The following is a 9,735-nucleotide window of genomic DNA, read 5'->3' as shown; positions in this document are numbered from 1 at the left end:
AAAGTAGCCTGCAAATTCTTTGGTGGGGGGCAGTGAGGGACCTGGATAAAGGCTAGGGGGGCGCTGGCCCAAAAAAGGTTGAGAAACACTGATCTACACGAAAACTACTCTGTTTAATATCCATAAAAACTATTATTTGTGGGGAAAAATAATTTGGGAAAACTCCGTATTTGTGTTTGCGCGTGCACATGCGAAAACAGAGATTTGAGGTCCTGCTCATTACAGTCTGCGACAAAAAAATATGCTAATATGTCCCCATACTTGTTTTAACATAACAACCAATCAGCATCGTGTTTAATCAATTTTATATTCCAATATGCTATTTAAAAGTAGTTCAACCTTCTGGCGCCATGTTTACTTCCTTACAGGAAGTTGTAGGTGTTTTTGAAGCGATCTGATTGGCTGACACAGGTTTCAGCTTTGCGCTACACCGCCCCCTGTGGGTTTGTGCACAATATTATTGTCTTAAACAATGTGACGGAGATATTTGGTTTTTGATAAAGACTTGGCTACATGTGTACATGGCCTTACTTGGATTTAGGCTCTGACTTTGACTGGGACATTCTAACACAAGCATACGTATCGATTTAATCTCCTCCATTCCATTTCTGGCAGTAAGTCAAAACAAATGTTAGCTTAATGATTCTCCGCCTCTCACACAAGTCCTTTGTAGACCCCAGAAGGTTTTTCTCCACCGTAAACATCCGAGCAACTCCTGCAGTGATCCAAAGATTCGCCCATCACTGCAGGTTCTTCCATTAGTTACCATTGGTCAGTTTTTGACGGTTTGACTGATTTGTAGTTGCGCCATATTTGCTGAATTGCAGATCAAAAGACGTAAATCTTACACCATTTTGAGGCTGATTATAAATTAATTGTATAGACAAACAATGCAACTGTAGGGTGTAAAGGCCTAATCTCTATTATTTAGTAGTACAATTGTATTATTTATGTCCTGGTTTTTGGCTTTAATTAAAAAAGTTTACTTCATCTTTTATAAATGAAATAAATACTTTATTGTTTCTACATCTGTAGAAGCCTAAATGTAACTGTTTCATGGCCAGATGTCCTGAATTTTTGAAATCTGACGATGAGCTAAAGCTCCATTAAAACAACGGATAAAGTTTAGGTGTTTTTATTTAGCTTGTTTTGACTTTATATCCAGCCTCTAGCCAGAAGCAACTCCTTTGTGAAAGTTTCAGACTCCAGGAAACTGTCTGCAAATGACGACGATGACTCATCCACACATCGGGGCCAACTTTGAATCTAAAAATATTTCAAACTTGAACGTGGATGATGCAAAAACAGCATCAGGCCGCCGAAGGAGATTGTCAGGAGGAGACGGCCATTATCCAGAGAGCTGCTGCCAGAACGTGCAGACCTTCATGTTTTCCTCCAGCCTGTGTTGGCTGCTGCCTGCAGACTATCTTAGACTTTTTGTTTCCATCTGTGCAAAATCAGAATGTTTATGTGCAGAACTAAAAGAGCGCTACCTTTTTTAAAAAATAAAGCTAAACTGTAAACTGGCTGAATTTATACATAGATTGCTGGTATGATCTGGAATGAAAAGCAAAAAATAAAAAAAAACAAAAGATAAACATAGAAATTGCATCATTTGTGCTGGAGTCATTTCCTGTTTAAAAATTGGCATCCCTTGCACACATATTCATTGTTCACAAGACATGAAAAAAACAACTTGTAGAGCATCCTCAATCAAATATTCTTGCTTAGCTGAATTTAAAAAAATCTGAAAATGTGTCTTGCCTGCATCTTAGCAACAACATTTGGTAGGATTAAGTCATATTTCAAGTAGCATGCATTCAAATTCTACATACCAAAAATAGTTTTTACTTAAATACCTCTAGGATCATATCTAAAGCACAAGTTTGGTGACTGAAATGCAAAAACTGAAAAGACAAACTCATAAGAACATTGTTTTTATGAAAAGAAAGAACAATCTGGAAAAAGTAAACTGTAAAATAAAAGGGAGCGGACATGTAGGAATATAGTCATTCTTATATTTGGCAATAATATATCACAATTACACATTCTCATGATATCCTGAAGCATAACCTCTCATTCATTGATTTATTTTATTTTTTTCAGAATCTGTACTTTCATATTCTGTACCTAGACAGATCTGTACGCCTGACCAAGTCATAAAAAAAAATTGTACACCAAGTTAATTTCATGCACCAGCACAGGACAAACAGCTTAGACAAGCCGCTGAGGCAACAATAAATGAGATCATGAAAAATTAATGTAGGTGAGAGCAAACAAAAACAAGATGAAACGGCTGAAAGGAGTGAAGCGAGCAGGATGCAAAGCAGAGCATGTACAGCACAAAGGAGGAAACTAATTCAAAACGATTAGTGCAAGGGAGTTAAAATCACATTATCAGAGGTAAAACCAATGATTTAAAATTAATGTTTGCTTCTTTTAAATGGAAGAAATAGTTTTTTGATTGTAACGCAGAGCTGCATTAATGATTTGTCAAAAGAGACAAGATGTTAAGTTCCATCTAGCTGGCTGAAGCGCGAAAACCTTCCCAGAATACCAAATGGAGCAACAACAAGTTAGCTCATAAAACACAGGAATGACTGGAAACACCAGAGAAGAGCGAGCTGGCAAACTGAATGCCGGAAACCAGAGGAAGCCGCTGCTGTTAATTCACCACAGCGATTTGAAGCCCCGAAGATAAAGAAGCTCCGCCCCTTCACCCAGCATCATTAGTGGTTGGCCCGGGTCCAGACCTGAGAGCCCGGCTAATATACAGCTTTTCTCAGCCAGAGTGGTTTGGGAGAGCCACAGCACTGACACCAGCTCCCTTCAGTCACAGTCACTTAGCACAGAGATTACCATCCATCTTGACAGCCAAGCATCACTCATGTTTGCCATGTGTGGCTATAAAAAGACAAGAGTGTCTTCAGGTAGATAGCAAAACACCTAAAAGACAGAATCGTCTAGGCCTGTCACAATGAATCGCACGATAAATTAAAACAAACTCAATCATTTCCATTGCCATGATTTATCATCTTCAGTTTGGTGCTTTGTTCTCAACTAGCTCTTTTTTTGAAGGACAACTTTATTTGTAGAGACTTCATAATTCATTTCATTTATCGTTTTGTTTATTTGTATTTTGGATAATTAAGATGCCTTCCAGTTCCAGTGTTAAATGTTCAGTAGAATATAAAGTTTATTGACGCTTGARAATGTGTTCTTGCATTATTATTATTATAGCATTATCATTGTATTACTTAAAAACGGTCTCAAACAATAATATTATCGTTTATCGCAATAACGTCTGGGACAATTTATCGTCCAGCAAAATTTGTTATTGTGACAGACCTAGTGGTCGCCTGGAAAGCCTCATTAAGAAAATTCTTCACAATATTTTTAGCCTTCACTCAAATAGTCAAAAGAGAGTTGTTTCTGTCATTTGAATACTAAATTCAACAAAGTCGCTGATATAGTGGAGTGTGCGGGTGCCACATTCGGTGTGCAAGCCCCATGACATGTAATGGCCAGGTTATGTCATCAAACAACGCTAGATAACAAGAGTGAAAGTATGTTGAACGACGAGCCGCAAAACTTAAAACTACATCTTGATTTGGTCGTCGTTTCGACAAGGATTTGCTCATTCCACTTGGATGCCTCGTGGAGATGTTTGTGCTCGGCCCTGAAAGCTCTGCCTCATTCGTTCCTCTCAAATCAGTGATCGGCTGAATATTTAATGGTGACACAACGCCTCGTTGCATCCTAACAAAGCTATGGGACTGTTAATTAGAGTGAGTGCTCAGGCCGTGCGCTGGAAACGTGGCCAGACGGGACAGCTTTCAATTCACAGAGCAACCCTAACCGTCCACCAGCCAGCCACCTACCAGACACACGGCCCTCATCCAAACACATCTTTCACACGCTGCCACCACAGTATAATAATAACTAACTTCAGGTTGTACATTAAAGTTTTCATACTGAAATGTAGTGAGTAAATATTAGTCAGGATAATAGTGACAGGCTGCATACATATGGTACTAAAAGCTAACCTTAGCATACACTGGTGTTTACATATTACATGGAGTATGTTACTGGAGATCCACATGCAAACTACAGCATTCTAGTTCATTTTGGCTTTAACACTAAGTCAATGTTAGTGAACATGCTAGCAATAGCTCAAGTATGCATGGCAGCAGCGAAGCTGACCTTGGTTCGTTAGCTGAGTGTGGCGTATACACTGCTATTTACATTCTGGAAGGAATGAGTCAGTATGATAGTCATATCCCTCACGCTAGCATTACAGCTAATTTTGATAGAAAGGCTGCAGTTAGCCTAACAAATGGAGAAAGACAATGTTAGTCAACATGCTAGTAATAGCACACGTTATTTATAGCATTGTAGCTGACCTTAGCATTTTAGCTCATTTTATCTTACATATTAATGCTTGCACACTAAATGGAGTAAGTCAAGGACAGCCCACAAGATATGGACAACATTTTAGCCAACTATAGCATTTTATCTAATTATGGATATTTTCAGGAGATGCAAGAAACACAAATAAAAACTATCTGTTGTTTTAAGCTGCTTGGGCTTCGACACTGAAACCTGAAGTCCACCAAACCTTTCTCAGCATCAGAACCGCCGATTCGGATCTGACACACACTTTTGGTAGGCCTCTTTTAAACTTCTTCAGAAATTTCAAGTTAGTTCCTAAAACTGTTTCAGTCAATCTGGTAGCTCACCACAAAGGTTGTACCCCACCAATTCCTTGTATGTCTTCATCTGAGAAAAAACCCCAAAAACATCCATCAAGAGACTTTGGAGCATCTTTGCAACCTAAATAATTTTTTTTACTATATCTGTAATTCTCAAATTTGTCCTTAATCTTCTATTCTTTGTAGCACACTTCAGACAAACAGAAAGCAACTCAAAATCAAAGCAGGCTAGAAAACAAAAACAAAATGTAAAAAGTCCACAAAGAGACATTAGCTGCAGATCAGAGACAGAGCTGCATAAAATGACTAACGCAGAAAGTAAGACACCTTTTGAAGGCTTTTTAAGGGGATTAAAGCAAAAAACAAGAAAATTAGAAATAGATTTACTCAAAGGATCTCAAAGGTTGCCTTATGTGATGTCATCAGATGAATATGAAAACATGGGAGCTTGTTTACAATAAAATAACTAAAGAATTAGCAACGATAACAACAAGATGTCGTCTGTGGGTGACAAACCCTATCTGAAGTGAGTCCCATCTTACAAAAAAAAAAAACTGGCACACAGCTTTAAATATTATATGTAGAATATCAGCTGAAAAAGCTAATTTCTGTATCCTGAGGAATTATATCCAACAGTTTTTATCTAATAGTTTATCCTTTTCTATCACACAAGGAAAACATCAGTTAGTTTAGAGGAAACTACCACTTTGCTATTCCACAGGAGAAACTATCTGTTAGTTTACATCCTAAACAGGGTTAGAACGAAAAAAAAAGAAAAAAAAAAAGGCAGCAAAAAGACCGGTGGGTTATTTGCAGGCTGTGAAAACGGAGGCGATCACAGCAGCAGACTGAGAGACATAAATAGGCAGAGTCACTCATTCGCATCCAACGTCAGACACTCCGGCTGCTACCCCTCACCCACCACTCAGTCCTGACTGTGAAGCCACATTCAAGTGGGCTGGAATCCCTCTGTTTACGCTGCTAAAAATAGATTTCACACACTGAGATGACGTGGCTTCTCGTGATGAGGCGCCCCCCCACCCCCACATGCCCTCTTCCCAGTTATTGGTATGCAGCCCTCAGCCGGCCCACATGCCAACTCTCCTCAGATCCATAGATCTAAAAGAGAGAGAGATGGGTGGATATATAAAAAAGGGAAGTTAATCAATACTATGACTCATTCTTTCTGTGGCGACCACTTCCTGACAGCATTCATTGACGCAAACCGAATCATTTCGGCTCAATAATCAGCTCCATCTTCTACCACTCTGCCTCGCACATCTGTGTGACTCCTCCATGCTAAAGAGGAGAGAACACGCCACTTCTCAAACCATTTGACTGAACAAGAGAACAACAGCTTCAAAAGCCCTCACCTGGTTACGTCTGATGCTTCAATATTTGCATTTGCCTTGCACTACATCATGTACACACACCAGCTTCAGGGCCAAAAACGAGCATAAGTACCAATGACTCATCCTGCACCCCAGGGCGTACGCTGGCAATTCTAATGGGAAAAGGACCAAGTTCCATGCCTGGTCTTTTTTTGAGAGAGTGAAAAGAAATGAAGGATGTGTCTCGTTTTTTCCAGCAGTAGCTTGGATGGGATTATCCCAGGCTGTCAGGGAAAAGCCCTGGTATTACAGCTATAGATGATGTAGAGGAAAAAGGGTGTGGTTCATGCCATCTTTGACTAGTCTAGGCTCATTCAGGAGCTTAACTTGTACATGAACAAGAGTGGTGAGCAATTACAGCTGCCTTCTATCCAATGCCACATGGCATCTTTAGCCATTCTTCTTTGCAGTATCAGGTTGGATGGAGGCGTCTGTCGCTCATTTTCAGATCTGTCTAGAGCCGTTCAATCAGATTCAAGTCTGGACTTTCGCTTGGCCGCTCCTTTGAGATCTCATGCCAGGAGTATTGGGTTGTTGTCTTGCTGACAAATTAACCGTTGCCCCAGTCAGAGGTAAAGATGCTCTGGAGCAGGTTTTTTATCCAGGATGTCTTTGTACAGTGACTAGTCTGTCAGTATCTGCTGCGGCAAAACATCCGCATAGCATGATGCTGTCAGCACTGTAGGAATAGTAATTACTGGGTGATGAGATGTGACTGGTTTCCTTCAAACAAGACGCCAGGCATTCACATCTAAGTGTTCAGTCTTTGTCTCATCAGATCAGAGAATCTTGTTTCTCCTGGTCTGAGAGTCCTTCAGGTACGTTTGATACAGACAGGGTGCCATTAGCCTTTAATTAAGGAGTGGCTTTCGTCTGGCCGGCCTATCATGCAGGCCAGGCAATTGGCGGATCGCTGCAGAGCTGGTTGTCCTTCTGGAAGGTTCTCCTCTCTTTACAGAAGAATGTTGGAGCTCTGATAGAGCCACCATCGGGTTCTCGGTCACCTCCCTGACTAAGGCCCTCCCCTCCAGATCCTTCAATTCAGACGGCTGGCCAGCTCCAGGAAGAGTCCTGCTGGTTTCAAACTTCTTCCACTGACCAATGACGAAGACCACTGAACTCACCGGGACCTTCAGAGCAGCAGAAACGTTTCTGGGTCCTTTCCCAAATTTGTGCCTCAAGACAATCCTGTCCCAGAAGTCCACAGAAAAATCCCTTTATGTCCTGCATTGACAGCTGTATAGACAGGTGTGTGCTTTTCCAAATCAAGTCCAATCAGCTGACTTTACCACAGGTGGACTCCAGCTTGGAAAAAAAATGCTCAACCTAAAAAGCAAAATTTTAAAAATACAACTATTTATTGCAAACACTCTGATGTTAAAGCGGAATTATTCCGTTATTTATCCACTTCCATTGGCTTGTCTGTTTCAATACCTACAGTAGGGTTAATCTTCTGCTGAACAGTTCATAGACCACAAGACTACAGATTGCCTTGCGGTCTATGAATCATCTGCGAATCGCTGTGATTCCTAGCATTTCGCTGGCATTTGGGGTTTCCAAGTATTGTGTATGTTTCCTGGAAAATTTTGGCTTCTCCGAAGCGTCTTCCTGAATAAGTTAAGAGGCAGTGTCGGATTACACAATCAGCTTCTGCTGCGTTTTCACCTTTAGATTCTAGTAGTTTTAATGGCAAGAGTGTTGCAAGAGTCAGATGAAGCGACATGTTTCTAAGGAGTGAGCAAAACAGAAAAATATTTCTATGATTTATCTGACATGTAAATGTTTTATAACGTAGCTGCATAATAAAATGCATCCAGGAAGGAAACACAGTGCATCCTAAACTCGATTAATGTCTTTTTCTTTTTTCTAGAACATTTCAAACCCTTTGGTATGAAACTGAGCTCAGGTGGATCCTGTTTCCACCATGAAGTCAAATAAAGACTTTAGAAACTGGATTGCGCCAAAGCACAAATCTGGGGAAAGACACAGAAATACTGAAGAGTTGAATGTCCAAAAAAGCCAACATGGTCTTCACTATTAGTAGTTAGTAAAAGTTTTAAGTCACTAGAACCTAGATCAGGATGCTAGACCAAATTTTGCGTCTTGGCCAAAGAGGTAACAAAGAACCCAATGGTCACTAAGGTAGAGCTCCAACGTTCTCCTGTGGAGACAGCAGCACCTTGAAGGCTAACGATTGCTAATGTAGTCCAACTAGCAGAGCGTTTTGGTAGAGTGGTCAGATGGATCTAATAGTCAACTTGAATTTTGCAGAAACACATCTCTGAAAAGGATCCACAACTCCTGTCCTGCAACCCTTATGTGCATCGTCAAATGACTGAGGTATCTCCTCAACATGTCTTTACACTTTGCACAGGCCTAATAATTAATTATTCATTATATTCAAATGTGCTGACACACTGATTCAGAACAAGAGCTCCCTGTGAACTGGAGTTAAAAGACACCTGCCTTAGAGATGGTTAGATTAGTAGAGACAAACTTCTTTGCTCAGAGAAACAAAATTAGTGGGGATCGGGGGCGCCGGAAAGGCAGTTCGCCCAGGGCGCCAAACAGGCTATGACCACCTCTGATAGTGGCACTACTGAAAAACGGCCATAAGCTGATGATGCAGTTTGGCTAATTTTTCCAACACTGTGACCCAGAGCACAAAGAAAGATAACAAATGAGTAGCTTCAGGAGCAGTGTGAACGTCTTTCCTTGGTCCAATCAGAGCCCAGACTTAAATTCAATTGATCATCCATGGAGAGACCTAAAAGTGGCCGTCTACTGCACAGACAACGGCATTCAACCACAGAAATACATAATTTTTCCAGTGGCTCTCACAAGTCTACACATCTCAAAACTTTAGTTTTCCAACACTTAAAACAAATGAAGGCCAGATTAAAGTGTTTAATCTTTAAATGTGGTATATACCCTGCACTATTCAGCTGAAAACCCCACAACAATTTTAAAATGGTTCAAAAGAAGCATCCCAGATCCAGACAACTGAGCACTATTATGATTTTTTTTTTTTAAATCATCAACCACCAAAGTAAACCCTTCAAAGTTGCACACAAAAGCCCCAAAGAGGCGTTGAAACATCTCCTTATATTTCCTCAGATCCGCACCAGTGCAGTCATCTGCAGCTGCAGGTCAGCCAGATTTCTAAACTCTCCAGCGGTCAGCTGCTTTGTTGTGCTCACCATGTGACCAACGCTGCCACAAATAAGCGCCTAACCAGTGAACAGCAGCGTCCGCATTATGCTCCTAATTAAAGAGAGACAGCAGAGGTTGATTAGCAGTGAAAAGGGTTGTGTTAAAGTAAGACCACCAACCTACAGGAAGCTCCTCGGCGCTCGGCCGGTCACGTCGAGAGGACGAACCTGCTGCCAGGTGATGTTTGTATCCAACAGTGGAAGTTGCGCATCCTGCCGCTGCCGCCTCCCCTCAGCGTTCTGTCCTCCAGGTTCGCGTCCGCCTGTCGGAGGCCTCGTCGCGGCCTCACCGCCTCCTCCACCGCGGCGCCCAGCTGCTTTGTCCGGGTCTCCGCCTCGGCGCTGCGCCCTAAGAACCGGCGGAAGATAACCTGATGTTTACACCGTCACAGCTAAACGCAGGATCTGCCGCCTCCTGTA

The 9,735-nt window shown here is 41.3% G+C and overlaps 1 protein-coding gene across 2 annotated transcripts in view; it reads right to left on the bottom strand.

Moving 5' to 3' along the window:
• Positions 1 to 9,735, bottom strand: part of pitpnm2 (phosphatidylinositol transfer protein, membrane-associated 2) — a 63,970-nt gene extending 54,235 nt beyond the window's left edge. The window contains exon 1 of one of the 2 annotated variants that reach the window (XM_008423355.2): positions 9,436 to 9,735. The gene's annotated coding sequence lies outside the window, so the exon portion shown is untranslated. The remainder of the gene's footprint in view (positions 1 to 9,435) is intronic. The other variant, XM_008423356.2, reaches the window with a different exon arrangement.

Source organism: Poecilia reticulata, linkage group LG12 (genome assembly GCF_000633615.1).
Source record: "Poecilia reticulata strain Guanapo linkage group LG12, Guppy_female_1.0+MT, whole genome shotgun sequence".
NCBI lineage: Eukaryota > Metazoa > Chordata > Actinopteri > Cyprinodontiformes > Poeciliidae > Poecilia > Poecilia reticulata.
Note: the sequence above shows the minus strand (reverse complement) of the source record. Positions and strands in the feature narration are given on the sequence as shown.